This window comes from Enhydra lutris, unplaced genomic scaffold, assembly GCF_002288905.1.
Source record: "Enhydra lutris kenyoni isolate GAN:26980312 unplaced genomic scaffold, ASM228890v2 scaffoldscaffold68, whole genome shotgun sequence".
In the NCBI taxonomy this organism is placed as follows: Eukaryota; Metazoa; Chordata; class Mammalia; order Carnivora; family Mustelidae; genus Enhydra; species Enhydra lutris.
This window is the reverse complement of record NW_019154152.1, coordinates 11,495,684-11,512,061: the sequence shown is the minus strand read 5'-3', so window position 1 is coordinate 11,512,061 and position 16,378 is coordinate 11,495,684.

The window sequence follows — 16,378 nt, the reverse complement described above, 5'->3', positions numbered from 1 at the left end:
AGAATATCTGAGTGTCTATATTCCTTTATCCCCAACACCGTTTAGCGTTAATTAGCTTTCTAATTTTTGCCAATATGAAGGGTAAAAGGTAATGGAATGCAATTTTAATTAAACGAACACAATGGAAATGCTGCAGATGGAGCCTTGGGTTCTCATTGACTCAGAGCTCTCCTTTGTATCTCACACCTACTCAGTTGTTAAATCCCATCTGCGCATCTCCTGAACCCATTCCCTCTTTTACTTACTTTGCCATGATTTGGGGGGAAATTTTTCCCTTTCACTATTGCGGTTGCTTCCTCATTTGTTTCTTAGTGTCCAGATGTCACCCTGTCGATAGACATTCTATATCTTCTACCAAGGTAATATTCCAGAAGCACAGCCCTTTGAGGCAAGAACGAAGAAGTTATGAGTGAATGACGGTGAGGATTTTAAACCTAGAACCCTGGTTCAGGGATTAGCAAAGATTTTCTTTCTAGCAGGGATCTCTAAACTTAATGAAAGTTCAATTAATTAAAGATATTACTCCCCCGTAAATCTCCACAGGGGAATTTCTAAAAGGTGATTATCATACCCTCATAGAAAAGAAAACCGGGACTCATTAAAGAATTTGCAATGTTTGGGGCGCCTGGATGGCTCAGAGGATTAAGCCAAGCCATGGTCTCAGGGTCCTGATATTGAGTCCCATATCGGACTCTGCTCGGCAGGGAGCCTGCTTACCCCTCTCTACCTGCCTCTCTCCCTACTTGTGTTCTCTGTATGTCAAATAAATAAATAAAATCTTAAAAACAAAAAAGAATTTACAATGTCTTGGTTTGGAATCCACTCTTTTGAGGGGAAGAAGTAAATAAAACCTACCCATCATTAGCGGATGCCTCCTTCTTTTGGCTTTTCTAAACATTGCTTCATCGTGTTCATGAGGATTCTTTAGTGACAAGCTCTGAGAACCAATTCCAAATTAATTAAGCCAAAAAAGAATTGGGAGGCAGAAAGGGAGGATTAATTATTATAAAAATACAAACACGTTTCAGAGAACCCAAGAGGGAAGAGTAGGCAGATGGGGGCGGGGGGGGCAGTTTGCAGGATTTGAAAGCTGTCCGTGTAAATTCTGCAGGTGCGAGGCCTCTCCATTTCTCTCCAGAATCAGCCTTCTCCCGTCCTCCAACCTCAGCCCACTGTCACTGCCCCACAGATGCCGAATCTAAATGCTATAGATGCCACATCCTGCAGAGACCAAGTTAATTCTCTTTTGGCTTCAGGTTCATCTCACTTTGCCAAACACCTTGGATTTCTGTCACCCGAGAGGCCTGATAATACAGAAATGAAGTGTTGCTAGTGACAGACTTGAAATTTTCAACACTGCTGGGTGGAAGCGGGGAGACTTCATCACTTCACTCAAGAGATGATGGATCGTGAGAAACAGTATCCAGACCCAATACAGGTTGTAGCCAGAGATCCTGGCCTCGGAGCTGGAGGCAGAAGCTGCATGTGACTAGTGATTTTGAGGCGGTCTGTGGATTATGTTCATGGGGCGTTTGGGATTGTCTGTCTGAGAAGACAGGTGTGTATGCTGAGCAGCTACAGGGTTGGCTGGGTGAGCATGATCATTTCTGTTTCACCAACATTCCTCACTTGAGAAGACCTTATATTTACAGGCCAGGCCTTGAGGTGGCATACACCACTTCTGCCCCAGTTCTGCGGCTTGAACTCAGGCCTGGGACCACGCCCACCTGGGTGGGAGGCTGGACAGTGGACTCCAGTTGTGTTCCCAGGAAGAAGAGGAAAGAAGCTGGTGAGTTTCTGACCACTCCTGTTCCCCCAAGATCCTCCACTTCTGCAAAATGGTTTCAAAGCGCTTTAAGTTCCAAAAAGTCTGCTCCGCTCTTCTCAATACTCTGCGTCTTTTCTGCACTTCTGCGTGGCGGTCTCCCAGCAGAGTGTATGCAGAGTCTGGACATATGAGGTGCATGAGTTAGTTCTACATGGCAGGGAGTAGTGCTTTGTTGCTGAAGAAAGAGGAAAAGGAAGGTGCCTGGGGGAGAGAAAAAAGAAAAATAGAGAAAAAAACTCCACATGGTGTTTATTCCCTAACTGGAGTAAGGAATCTGTCCTTTCAACGTATTAAAGAATTAGACATCTAGCCTCAGAAATTGAGAAGCTTTCCTAATTTCCAAATACGTACTTTATCTCAGTTTCAAAGTGATGGGGGGAGGAAGAGATGAAGATTTCAGAAGAAATGTCATTCTGCTCACAGTTCAGGGCATCCAGCCTAACCTCAAGGGAGACTCGGGGACCTGTTCGTGTGTCCCCATCAGCCGACTGAAGCTGACATCTGTAGGCTATTTACCTGTGAGTCAAAAACTGTAAAAATGTGATGGGGAGAGGTAAAGGTGAGGAGTTGAGAATTTATAATTGAACCAATGTTAACTAGAACTTGATTTTAAAAAGAAAATAATATGAATATGTACATTTCGACCATGACCTTGATCCCTCAACCCGGTATTTTTGTTTCCTTGTGTTTCTTTTTGGTATCTATTCCCTTATGTAAATGCATTCACATATTTTTTTTTTTTTGTAAATTCATCAATTTAAAACCCTACATCATAGCTGCTGTTATAGTCGAAGGAAGGCTAAAGAAACACGACAACTAAACATGATGTATTGTGGATGGGATTCGGGAACAGAAGGAAGACATCAGGCAAAAGCCTAAGGAAATCTAAATAAAACATGGACTTTGGTTAATGGTAAGGTATCCATATCGATTCACTAATTGTAACAAATAGACCACACTGCTGTAAGATCGCAATCATATGGGAAACTGGGTGTGGGGTATGTGGGAACTCCTTATACTATCTTCTCGATTCTTCTGAAACTCTAAAACTGTTCTAAAAAATAGAGCCTATTTTTAAAAAGACAACATTATTATTCTATCCAGTAACTGTGTTCTTTTAGTGTCAGACATTCATTCTGTTTCTGGTTTTCCACTGTTAAAAATAATGTTCTCTAAACATCCTGTACCTTTTAAATGAATTCAGAACCAGAATCCGCTTCAGCTGGAACTGAAAAGTAGTTAAACGCTAATGATTGCTCCTTCCCCTTTTCCAAACATTCAACTACAAGTTTCCCTTAATCTTCAGCCTCTTCAGTGCCTGTCTCCCCACAGCTTACTGTAGCTAATGCTACCTACGTAATGAGTGCCGTTCTGGTCTCTAGAATGGATCCTGACCCAATCAAAAGGTACTTAAACAGTTCTGGCCCAATACTCATTGACCCAGCAAACATCTATCAAGCACCCACAATGTGACAGATAATGTGATAGATAGGCGGCACTCTCTGTGGCAAATATCCACTTTGCGAGGGTAAGAATATTTTATAAGGTTATGTTTGTGGTCATCCAAACTTGAGGGTTTGCATTTTAAAAGATGAAGCCAGTTTTGTCTTATATGTGACAATCTTATCTTCAGATAGTTTTCCTCTTCCTTAACCTAGAGGCAATGTCCAGAATATAAATAACAAGGACATCTTGGCTCAGAATGTATCAGGAATCCAGAGCTATTTTGTATTGGTCCAACATGATACAGTCAGAAGTATGTAACAGTTTATTAAACTTAAGTCCCTATGTGAAATTAAATCATGGAGGTAAATGAGTATTAGATCATAACTAAATCTTAAGAAAAATAAAGGTAATTAATGGCACATGCACCTTTTCTGCTGGGAAATCTTTGGGGAAAAAAAGCCCAGTGAGAGGCAGATTCAGCTGGACAGTTGAGGAGTGGTGGGAGTGGAACGGAAGGGTAGCCATGGAATGGTACAGAGAGGGTCCCATAAGATATCAGACCCCCGTCACATTCTCGGGCCAGTGTGATTGATGACACATCCATCCCATCAGGAAGTTCCTTTCATCTCATTCCCTATGGTTTGCCCCACGACAGGGAAGACAGAGACCCACAGAGCTGAGCCATGCCCAGAGTAGCCATTACGGCTTGTCCATGGGGAGCCTTCTCTGTCTTGAAGGGGAGCATGTCTGCGGTTTCCTTCCAAGGAGACAGGCAGTACTGAATGTTGGATTCCTTTTTTTGTTGTTGTTGTTGTTGTTTGGTTTTTTGCTTTTAGTGCTCATACCCAATCATCTATTAACTTCTGATTCAAGAGGGAAAACACAAGTTGTCTTTTCCCACCTGAAAACCCATTATATGACTGAAGAAAGATATAAAGGCACAGCAAAGCAAAAGCAAGAGGGGGGGATATCAGTGTAACAGAAATGTCAACGCATTTCTAAGAGAAAGGAAGCAGACGGAGCCGTAGTTCCTAGTGATGCAAGGTGCAAGGAAACAGCAGCCTGCACCGTGTTAGAGAGTTGGGAGACAGAGTTGGGTAGAATCAGGCCCCAGGAGAACCAGGAGACCTGGAAACACCAGGAATGGCCACAGAAAGAAAGAAGACTTGGCCGTGAAAGCTGGGAAATATAATTGAAATTCTAGAGATAGAACGTTGTACCCTTCTTACACCCTCTCCCACCCTATCCTCACCCAGAAACCCCAGCAGGCAGGTATCAGTCTCTCAAGCAGCTGTTGAGAATATGTATTTCCAATTCTGCCCTCTGGCCAGCCGATGAATGGATCAGCCTGGAGTCAAGCTCTCCAGTAAAGAAGCCCAGCACATATTCAGAGTCCCAGTCAGGTCTTTGTGGCTCTTTCCTAAAAATAAATTAGTATCAGGGTGCCCAGGTAGCTCAGTCGGTTAAGCTCAGGTCATGATCCCCAGGTCCTGGGATCGACTGTCATATTGGGCTCCATGCTTGGTGGGAAGCCAGCTTGTCCCTCTGCTCCTCCCCCTGCTTGTGCTCTCTCTCTCTCTGTCAGATAAATAAATAATATGTTAAAAAAATAAATTAGGGGGCACCTGGGTAGCTCAGTGGGTTAAGCCTCTGCCTTCGGCTCGGATCATGATCTCAGGGTCCTGGGATCAAGCCCCATATCGGGTTCTCTGCTCAGCGGGGAGCCTGATTTCCTCCCTCTCTCTCTGCCTGCCTCTCTGCCTACTTGTGATCTCTGTCAAATAAATAAATAAAATCTTAAAAAAAAATAAATTAGTATTACCAGATATTTGAAAGCTTACAAGGTGAAAGAGAGTAACCAAAACAAAACAAGCAGCAGCAGCTATGAAACCAGGAAGCAAGAATGAGCTTGGGAATTAAATATATAGTTGATAAGCAAGTCAACGAAGAATTGTAAGATAAAGATAGAAATATGAGAAAAAAGACTTACAACATTAAAGTAATAGAAAGTCTAAATGGATAAAAGAGGGTGGACAAGCATGAAAGAACTAAGAGGAGAATTGACCTGAGCTGAAGACACAAGTCACCAGATAAAAAGGATCCACCAAAGTCCAAGCACCTGAGTGAAAAAAAGACTCACATTTTGATAAATCACTGTGAAATTTTAAAACTCCATGAATAAAGGGAAGATTCTAAAAGATTTCAAAGATGGATGAAAATTAGAGGTGACTTCCAAATTAGACTTGAAAATTAAGCTCACATGGGCCTGCTCACCTGTAATCCTAGGTACTCGAAGACAACAGAATAGTGCCTTTAGAGTTCTGATGGAAAATATTTTTGGTCTTTTAATTTTATATCCTGACAAATTTTCTGTCAAGTGTAAGGATAGACTAGGAACATTTTCAGACAAATAAGAAAAAAGGACCTTTCATCTCCCAACATCTCCCAGTGAGAAAGATCCTGAGGATAAACTCAAATAAGACCAGGCAGTAAGCCCACAAAGAGGCAGACTTGCGACTCAAGCCAGGAGGGTCATGAAAGGAGCCCAAGGGTGGGAGCCCTGTAGCCGTGACAGGCTGGAGCGGGAGCACGGGGGATCCAGGAAGCTGAAGCTACAGAAAATACGGATTCAAGAGATTTGCTGTGCTTGAAAATCTGGAGACACTCAAGGAGGTGATGAAAACCATGTTTATTTCTAGAAAACTATTTTCTTCCCTCTCTTAAAAAAAATTGCTTCAAAATCCTTCCCTGGTAAAACTATCCTATAATTCTCTCCTCAGGGTCCTTCTTCAGAGGTTCTCAGGAGCTGGCTGTTCCAGCAAAGCTTACTCATAATTTGGGGTTGGGTGGCCTGAAACTCCCTCCCCCAGACTTCAGTTTATATTCGTGAGGGGAAGGGTGATAGGCTTTGGGGCTGAGGAAAGCTGTTGCCTGGAGGAGAGGAAGGAAAACTACAAATCAATAAAGAATTACATGATATTTATCTCCTAACTAGCTCAGGGTCCTTCTCCAATCAGCCATTTGGTCTGGGTAGGGCTCTGCCTTCAAATCTAAGAAGGGACCATATAAGCCAGGCTAAACCCAAATAATATTAAGCACACACTAGTGACAATATTGGTTAAAAGGCAGTACATAGGGGAACCTGGGTGGCTCAGTCGGTTAGGCGTCTGCCTTCTGCTCAAGTCATGATCCCAGAGTCCTGGGATAGAGTCCCACATTGGGCTCCCTACTCAGCGGGCAGTCTGCTTCTCCTTATGCCCCTCACTCTACTCTCCTGATTTCTCTCTCTCTCTCTAAAATAAATAAGTTCTTAAAAAAAAAAAAAAAAAGCAGCACGTTCCCTAAGATGTCCAGTCACAGGGAAACTTAGGATGGTAGCTGGAAATGTTGAGACAAAGATTTTCACTTTCCTGCTGGTTGTAATCTGGACTGATGTATCTTCGAAGTTGCTGGCTGCCGTATGAAAATCACAGGACAGAGAGAGCCTCTCTGAGGAAACTGACACACAGCGGGAAGCAGAGCCAAAAGATGGAGAGGACTTATGACCTGATGATATTTTATGAGTTCCTGCTTCAGGCCACACCCATAGCCAACCCCATTCTGGGACTTTTTTTTTTTTTTTAAGATTTTATTTGTTTGACAGAGAGAGAGATCACAAGCAGAGAGAGAGAGAGAGAGAGAGAGGAGGAAGCAGGCTCCCTGCCTAGCAGAGAGCCCGATGTGGGACTTGATCCCAGAACCCCGAGATCAGGACCTGAGCCGAAGGCAGAGGCTTAACCCACTGAGCCACCCAGGCAGCCCCCATTCTGGGACTTTTAAGTGAGTCCATAAACTCACTTTTTACATAATGAATCTGGGTCAAGTTTCTTTCTGAATAAAACAGAAATATTCTTACCTGATATAGACTTTATACATTTGCTTATTGATTTTCAACTTTTTGAACAGAATGCTTTATGGCAACAGGAGAGAATATAAATACTTTTTTAAAAGATTTTATGTATTTATTTGTCAGAGACAGAGAGAGAGAGACAGAGAGAGAGAGAGAGAGAGAGAGCAGAAGCAGGGGGAGGGGCAGAGGCAGAGGGAGAAGCAGGCTCCCCACTGAGCAAGTCCTCAATGCGGGACTTGATCCCAGGACCCTGGATCATGGCCTGTGCCAAAGGCAGATGATTAACCAGCTGAGCCATCCAGGCATTCCAAGAATATAAATACTTTTAAAAATACAAAAATGAAAGTACAGATGATAGAAACAGATGGAAGGTAGAAGCAAAGGTAAATGAGGAACATAGACATTATTTCTATAAGAGTTGGGGTCAAGAGATATGGTCTATAGATGATGAAACAAGACATAAAGATAAAAGTTAGCATTTGAAGTTACAAATGCCATAAATACAGGAACCAAAAATGATGCTATAAGCACCTTGGGAGGATTGGAAAGGTTTGTAATAGATATGTATTCTAGGATCTATGAGGAAATGGAGATCAGTTCTAAAACTACCAATGACCAAAAACACCAAAGAAAAAGCAAAATATACAGGGGAAGAAAATAGATTTAAATTGTAAGACTCAGAAGGCATAAACTAGAGAAGTTGAAGTGGAGCCTTGGGAAGCCTTGGGAAGCCTTGGGAAACCTTGGGTCTGTGTCTCCGTGCACCTTTGTGAAGTGTGTATTCCTCTCTGGCTGGGAAAGTTACTCTAGGAAGGGGTATTGGATGATGGGATGTGATGATGCTTATGAGTCTGGTAGTAGGGACATGCACACTTTGGAGCCCAGGGATTCTTGAGCTGAGGGTTAAGAGCATGGGGTGGAGACTCAGAAAAAAGGTGGGACAGAGCCGTAACTAACTCCTGTGGTTGCTTTGACAATTTTGTACATCAATGTTGGTGGGAAGTGGAAAAATTTTCAGCTGGAAAGAAGGGGGGAAGTTGATAATATCTCACTTTAGAGAAAATTAACAATGGGGGCACCTGGATGGCTCAGTTGGTTAAGCATCTGACTCTTGATTTCGGCTCATGTCACAATCTCAGGGTGGTGAGATCAAGCCTTGCATCTCGCTCCACGCTCAGTGGGGGTCTGCTTGAGATTCTCCCTCTCCCCCTCTCTCTTTCCCCTCTCCCTCCCCCAGCTCACTCTGTATTTCTCAAAAAAAAAAAAAAAATTGAGAAAAGTAACAAGAACTTTGGTTAAGGTAACTTGGAGACATGATATACTCAAAACTCCTTAAAAAGTAGAGGGGTAAAAAGCCAAAAGGAAAAGGAGACTCTTGCTGTGGCAATAAAGTGGCCTGAGAATACTCCAGCATCAAGAAGGCTTCCTCTGGCTGATGAGGGGCACTAGCTAGATTTTGACTCAAATACTTTTCTCCTGGAAGAAAGGCTAAGATTTTGGGAAAGAAAGTGTTTCCATCTCTTGAAGTAGGAGGCATTTCAAACAGCCTGTGGCATCCTGTCATTTATTCAAGAAAACAAGGATGTGTTTAGAGATAACTTGGGCAGACCAGCTTAAAAACAGAGCTGTGAGGGGCGCCTGGCAGGTTCAGTGAGAAGAGCACGTGACTACATGAATGAACCCCAGGGAGGGAACCACTGACCCCGGTGAGTCCGTGAGTCCGAGCTGGTAAGTCTGTTAAAAAAACTGTTGCATTCCCCAAAATCCTAAATAGTGGAAGCTTTCACAAAAGGAGCTAAAAGGTGGTAATAATGGGAGCTTTCACAAAAGGAGCTAAAAGGTGGTAATAATGGGCAAGTCGTTGACAAAATTACTGATTTAAAATTTTATATTGACCATCCCAAACTATTCGAGTCATGCAGTGGTATTTTGGTCAGACTCAGAATATAAATGATAGGAGTAGGTTTGAGCAGGAAAGAAATCCTGAAAAGATACAAGGTAAACCGGGGAAATAGCTATACGTGGAGGCGGGGGGGTTTGTAGGGGGAGGGACAGATTTTGTAGAAGATGAGGGAAGTGCTGTGGAAGATGGAAAAGTGTAAGTAAAAGGTAGGGAAATACTGGATGAGACCTTGTTGAGCAGAGAGGAAATCTGTATTAGAAGAAAGGAAGTAGCAAGGTTAAGGGAATTCTAATGCACCGTCTGTAAATTCAGATTATTGCCTATGGGTCACCAAGTCCTTCCGAAGAGTTGGCCGGAAGGAGGAGGGAAGTTTGTGCATTGCTGAGCACATGAGAAACAGTTTGGGCTGGCCTTGTCAGGTTAAGAACCCTCAAAATGTACAAAGTCAGTTAAGGTGAGAGAAGGAGTCAGTTACAGGAAAAGAATGGTAGGTTATGAGAGAAATGTCAAGAAATAAAAATAGACTCTTTTTCATAAGACGATAAAGATTAAAGAATTATGTAAACTAGGGGAAGGAGTGAAAAGGATACGAAGGTGTTTTAGGAATAGGCAGGCATCCAGCAAACACCAGCAAAGGGAATCAGTCCCTTGTCGGAATGCAGAACAGAAGGACAGAAAACAGACCAGTGGGCCCAGTCAGCCCTTGTGATCCCTTGCAGCCAGTGCCTAGCTCACTGTGACAGGCAGCGGGCTAGGAGGCCCATTCAGCCAGGGAGGGAGGACACTGTGTTCTCCTAGAGGCCTCCCCACCCACAGAAGTCCCAGGGGAGGAACTCTAGCTTTCAGAGCGGGACCCATCCCCCATGCCTGTGGTGCTGCCCATTTCCTGCAGCAGGGGCCAGAGATGCATACAGTTCATAGGAGCTGCTCTCCTTCCTCCCCAGCTCCTCTAGCACTCTCTGCCTTGGGCTCATCAGGATGGCTCTCACCAGTCCCCTTTCCCTGGGCATGCAGCCTCCAAGTCATCCTCATTCCCCCAGTCCCATCCCTGAGTGGCCTGTACATCACCTTTCCTGACCCCACCTGCCATAACTCATCTCCTGAAAATTCTCACTGTGCCCTTGGAGCTCAAGTTCATTCAGCAGCAGACTATTCTGCATCCTTGCCCTCTTTTATGAATGTTCTCTTTGTCTTCTTGCTCTGCAACATAATTTTGGTCTGAAGATCCTGCTTTCTTTGAAATCCCCTCTAAAGGTAGCTGCTTGCGGGCCTCTGGCCCTCGTATCCCTGGGCCAGGAGGTGAGTTACATGTTCTCCCTGTTCCTCATTGCCAATCCCAAATGCCCTTTCTGCCACAATATGAAGAGACTAGACTGTCCACAACCCTTCTGTCTGCGGGCATCTCTGCCCTCCTCCCCATGCTTAGAAGATTTTAGCCCCTGGATCATTCTCTCCAACACTCCAACACCATTCTTGGGGATTTCCACATCCACATTGATGATGATTCCAGTGCCCTGGACTCAAGTTCCCTCAATATTCTCTTCTCCGTGAACTTGCCTTCCACTCTGTCTAAGCCATTCTCTTCCATGGTTGTATTCTAGACCTTATCCTTACAAGGACTTCGGTCTCACCACAATTTCAATTTTAGATATTCCATTCTCTGACTACACCTCTTTCCTAACCCAGATTTTCTAGAACACAGGCCGGTTTGAGGCAAAACATGTGTTGATTCTTTTCTTGGAAAGACGCAAGAGCGAGGAAAAAGGAATATCAGGTAGAGAAGTCAAGAGAACACCTACAAGGTGGTGCTATACTGAGGTAGTCCATCTTTACAAGCATGCCAAACAGGGTTGCTTACAGGAGCCTTCCAGAGAAGCCATATGGAACCACAGCAACTAAAAACAATCTATCGGGGGAGGAAAAGGAAGCCATTTATCTGTGGGTGCCTTCCCTCATGGGCCAAAATCCTCCCCATGGGACAATAATTCCTTGCAATCTCCACGTTGTGTATTTGACCACTCTGGGAAGTCAGTGAGGAAGCCAGAGCACCAAAGGGTCCAGTCGGGTCAGTGTGGGAGCTGCTGTGACTCCCATGGCAGTGGATGGGACAGAAGTCGTGCTGACCCCTGGTCCTGAACCCCAAGGGGAGCCTGAGGCAAGCAGAGCTGGGAGATACGGTGGTCAGGGCTATGACCAGTGGAATGAAATCAGGCATCCCTGGGGCCAGTATGGTCAGAAAATATGGCAAGTGGCTTAGATCCTGGGGAGAGCACTGGGCAGGTCAGGCTGAGCACCTCTGGGGTGAAATAATCTGGATCTTGTACCACCCATCTGTTATGCCACTTAGGTCTGTTCTTACCCGTTTATATCTGGAGCTGCTTTGAGGAAAAATGATGTTGTCACTTTTTCCCCACGAGAACAGTGTAAATCCAATTCTTCAAGCTGATGGCCAGTTGCAACTCTTTAAAAAGGGACTGTAAGACCAAGTTAAATCCCTTTGCTATAGCTGTGGTCCCGGGGCCATAACTGATATTCATCCTCCTTCTGCTCTAACAACTATTCTAGGTTTCCCTCACTCTCAGCCAACACTTTGGCTGGTCTGGGTTACTTGCCCGGTAACCTTGCTCTTGCCAGGCAATTGTGGCAATTACCCATTCAGAGTAATCACTGGGCAGAGAAACAGCCAGACTTGCCCCAGTGAATCCCCTGAATTGCAGACATTCTCCTTTATCCATTATAAAATGACAACCCATGCTATTCATGTGAATCTATGTCGACAACCCCTGCCACGATAGAAACGTCTTTCTTTGTCTGCTGGTTTATTGGCATGAGGAGCCCCGAGTGAGCAAACCATGGTCACAGCCTCCAGTTACCTGGTAGAAGCACGCGCACACACACACACCCACCCACCCACACACACACACGTGCGCGCGCGCACAGGAATAGGAATTTGTCAGGACCTACGATAAGGCAACAGGAAATGTGAATTCTACAAGTGGGTCATTGGAGATAATGGTGTTCAGGGACAATCCTGCTTCACCTTGTAGTTGCCCAGACCTATGTAGCCTGCTATTGAGGAGACAAAATCACCTTCCTTCCTGGCATCATTCTAGTAACACATTCCCAAGGAAATTGCAAGGATTACTGCCACCAACCAGGCTTGAAAGATACAGAGTAGCTATTCCCACCCCAACCCCATCTAATTTGTCCTTTAGGCAGATACGAAAGCTAGATGGGTTCTGGAGAGTGACTGTGGATTATTATGAACATAATCAGCTAGTGAATCCAATTACAGTTGCAACCCAGACGTGGTATCTTTACTGAAGCAAATCTAGAGAGCTCTTTTCAGCCCCAAAGCAATCTGGCTCCATGTGGCATGACGGCTGTATTATGTCACTATTTTTTCTCATGGCTATGTCCACCTCTGGCTTTCTGGAATAATCTAGCCAGAGGAGGCCTTGATCATCTTGATAACCCACAGATCATCACGCTGGCCCATTACATTGATGATACTATGCTACTAGGAGCTGCTGAGCCGGAAGTAGTAAGCACTCCGAAGACTCTGGTAGAACATGGGCATTCCAGAGGACAGGAGATCAACTCTATGGAATTTCAGGGACCTGACCTGTGGATGAAGTTTCTGGGGTCCAGTTGCCTGAGGCATGTTGAGATACAGCTATTAAACGAGAGGCAGGTTGTTTCATCTTGACTTGACCACCCTCACTAGAGAGGCACAGAGCTTGGTGATAACCTGCTTGGATCTTGGCGGCAACATAGGTACTACATTGAAGCGTGTTATGCCAACCCGTTTACCAAGTAATCCACAAGATCGCCAGCTCTGAGTGGGCCCTGGGGCCAGAAAAGGCTCAGCAGCAGGCGGAAGGGGTTCAAGCTGCCCTGCTGCTTGGATCTTGAGACCCGGCAGACCCAGTGGTGTGGGAAATGTACCAAAAGGGAGACCTTCTGCCAAAACCCCGATAAGATAATCACGGTGCAGACCCGTAGGGGATTGAAATAAAACTATACCCTTTTTCTGCTGGCTGTCCTCCATCTGAAAAGCAAATCTTAACTTGCCCCTGGATCCTGGCATGATGCAAACAGACTCCCGCTTGAGGGGGGAGGCTGTCAGCACTAGATGAATTTGCAATCTCTAAGAACTGTCAGTCACAGTAGTGGCTAACATCAGAGGTAAGCTAAGTGATGTGACACAGGACGCCGTGGGCTCTGATCCAGTTACTCCTTGCACCACTGAGACCCCCTTGTATTCCACGTTAAATCCATTCTGTTAAAGATGGGAGCTGGCTGCATCCTCTGTAAGAGATTTAAAATATAAGGATGACCGAAACTAGCTACAATCCCACTAGCTGCAACCAGATGTAAGGAGCCAGAGGTGTAAGAGGGCAGATGGAGAGAGAATTTGGAGCAGAGAAGTGGGAAGGCAGGTAAGGGGGTCTTGGAGCTCTGGAGAACGAGGCAGTGTAGTATTGTAAAATCTGTCTTCCCAAATGCAGCTTGTTCTTCAGGGCCCCAAGACCTCTCTTACCCAGGTTCCTTCTTCCCTGCCCCCAAATCCCTCTCCATCTGCCCCCTTACACCTCTGGCTCTTTACAGCTAGTTCAAGAGAGAGAACCCACATCATGCCGTCTGACTCAAGGAGGTGATAGAATCCAGTAAAACCACCACGACACTCAGATACGAAGATTACACTGCTGCTGGGGAGAGAGATGGATGGGAAGGTATTCTCACGAAGAGCGGTTTCAGTGAACAGAAGAGGAGGACACAAATGGCATCAGTGTGGTGAGAGAGCAGGATGTAGACGTCTTGGAAAGGTCGACTGAGAAGGACCCCTAGCAGAGGTCACCCCCGCTAGGGCAGTGGTGCTTTTCTAGACGCTCTCACTGCTCTCTGGATCTCCCATCCTGCTCCGTAAGTATCTAATTCCTCCACTAAACTCAGGACAGGATTCACTTCTGCTCCATCCCTTATCCCCTCCTGCCCTCCAGCAGTCAGCATGGCAGCTGGTGTGCACTGAATGACCCATACGTGAATGAATCATTTTATGCGTGTTGGTAGTCATGGAGATATCAGGTCCCCCTTCAAGGAAGGACTTGCTGCCCAGATGCAGAGAACATAGCCAGGAGGCAGATGTAGCTGTCCCCTCTTTCAGGATCTGCCTAAGCAGCCCTTCCCCGTGACTGACTGAGCCGTTCCAGCCACACACGAGATACTGACAGGCAATATTCCAGAGTAACTCCAGGTTGGCCAAGACTTGGGCAGGTCTGGAGAGCAGTTCAGTTTCTTCCTCTGCCTAACCCAGCTCCTTCCTCCCACCTCCCTCACCCCATCTTTACAAATGTGGATCCTGTGAAACAGCAAATAGCAAAATTCAGACTAAGTTTTTAAGATTTCGTTGGCTTCATGCAACAAGTCATGCACCGGGCAGCATCCAATCTAGCATGTCAAAAGGAGCTCTGAGAAACTGTACAAAATGGGAGACTTTTAGAGGCAGAAGGGAGCAGGAAGTGACACTAGGCAAGAAAACAGGTTGGTTACTGCGAGGTTGCTTTCCATAGGGGATGGCAGAGGTACATCTGGCAGATTCCTCGGGCGATTTCCGGATTGGCTGGTTTAAGACTCTATTTCTGGGGAAGACAAAAGTGTAATTAAGTTAAATCTCAGTTTGGTGATGTGGGCTTAGCATAAACAACTTTGTTTTGGGTGGGCCTGTTGTCTTGTTTTTCACATCACATCACAGAAACCATCTGGTACCCAAACTCCCTCTTCAGCTTCTGCTTCCAAAGAAGCCATTGTGTGACAGAAGATAAAGGAGCTTGTCCACCACCCGAACAAGACAAATAGGAGACTGGGGCAAGGGGCAGCCAAGCAGATGTGTGGTCAGAGTTCACCTTTCTTTCTATGAAAAATATGTGCCCTAGAATTTCATCTGTTCCTTTGCCTTTTTAAGATTCTGTTCTTCTGTCAACTTTCTAGTTAAGGTATGTATCGAATAATGTCAGATAAATGAGAAGGGGTTTGCATTATGCTTGTCAGTCAGAAAGATCAGAGCCCCCTCAAGCTTGGAGAAAGGGTGGTGGTCATTCCACCAGCTCTCAAGGAAGACAGAGAGTGGCTCTGATGCCCAGTCCTTCTCTTCTATTAACTTTATCAACAAAATCAACAAAAACCAGAGTGGAGAGTTCTTCTGAGACCTGAATGATCGCTTTATGATCCCCAAAGCCTTCCTTTCTCCTCTCTAGTAGCCAGGCTGAAGAAACAAGCATTATGGAAGGAAGGAAGGGAAGAAGGAAGGGAGGGATGGAAAAGAGGGAGGGACTGAGCAAGGGAGGGAGGAAGGAAGGGAGGAGCAGAGCATGAGGCATGGTGCTCAGGAAAGGCTCACAGAGCAAAATCTTGACGGTGGAAAAGAGGAAAAGAAGTGGAGTCATTTAGTTCTGGGTGTAAATTCTTGGTGTAGCACATACTTGCTGAGAGAGAACCTAGTGAGTTGCTTTAACCTCTCTGGTTATTAAATGAAGCCTCATTTGTCCACCTCTTAGACTCTCCTAGTCTGTGCTTCAGCCTCTGTGAATTTCCAGAGTGTTCCCTTTGCAGTTACCCCTTCTCCAAGTGCCCCGCCAGCCAGCTACTATATTCCCTTTTATCTTGTCAACTGTGGCTTTTCCTGCAGAACTCAGCTCAGATGTCTCTGCCTTTAGGAAGCCTTCCCTGGCCTCTCAGCCTGCTGTGGGCTCCCAGGGAAACCTGAATTGTCTCAGCTGCAGCACTTACCCCTCTGCTGTGATGTCAGTGGACTGCCTGCCGTTCGAGGCTCCGAACCTTGGACTGGGACTATGGTTTCAGGATCTGGCACTTCACAGATGTACTATAAATGAGGTTCGATATTACTGAAACTATGTCTGCTTTAACGGCTTGGACAAATGCACAGGGTAGGCATCAACAAATACGTGTTGGGAGGAAGGTACAGGAGGGGAGCGGAATGGTAAAAATTCTTCCTGATTTTAATGATATTTCATGCACTGTCTTGAAAGTCCACAAGATGTCAGTGTTTCCACATGAGAAATAACGCAGCAGTCTGAAACTAAACGTACTCCCACTAGCTGATGCTGGAAGTTAATTTAAAGTGAATATTGATATAGAAATAAGAGCAATTAGTTGATTGGTTGATTTAATTGACTAGGCAGTATACGCACATGGTACAAAATTCAAAAGCGTGTACAATGGAAAGTAAGCCCTCCTTCCCTCTCTATTTCTCTCCCTTATCCCCCAGCTCCATTTCGCCCACCCTAAGGGC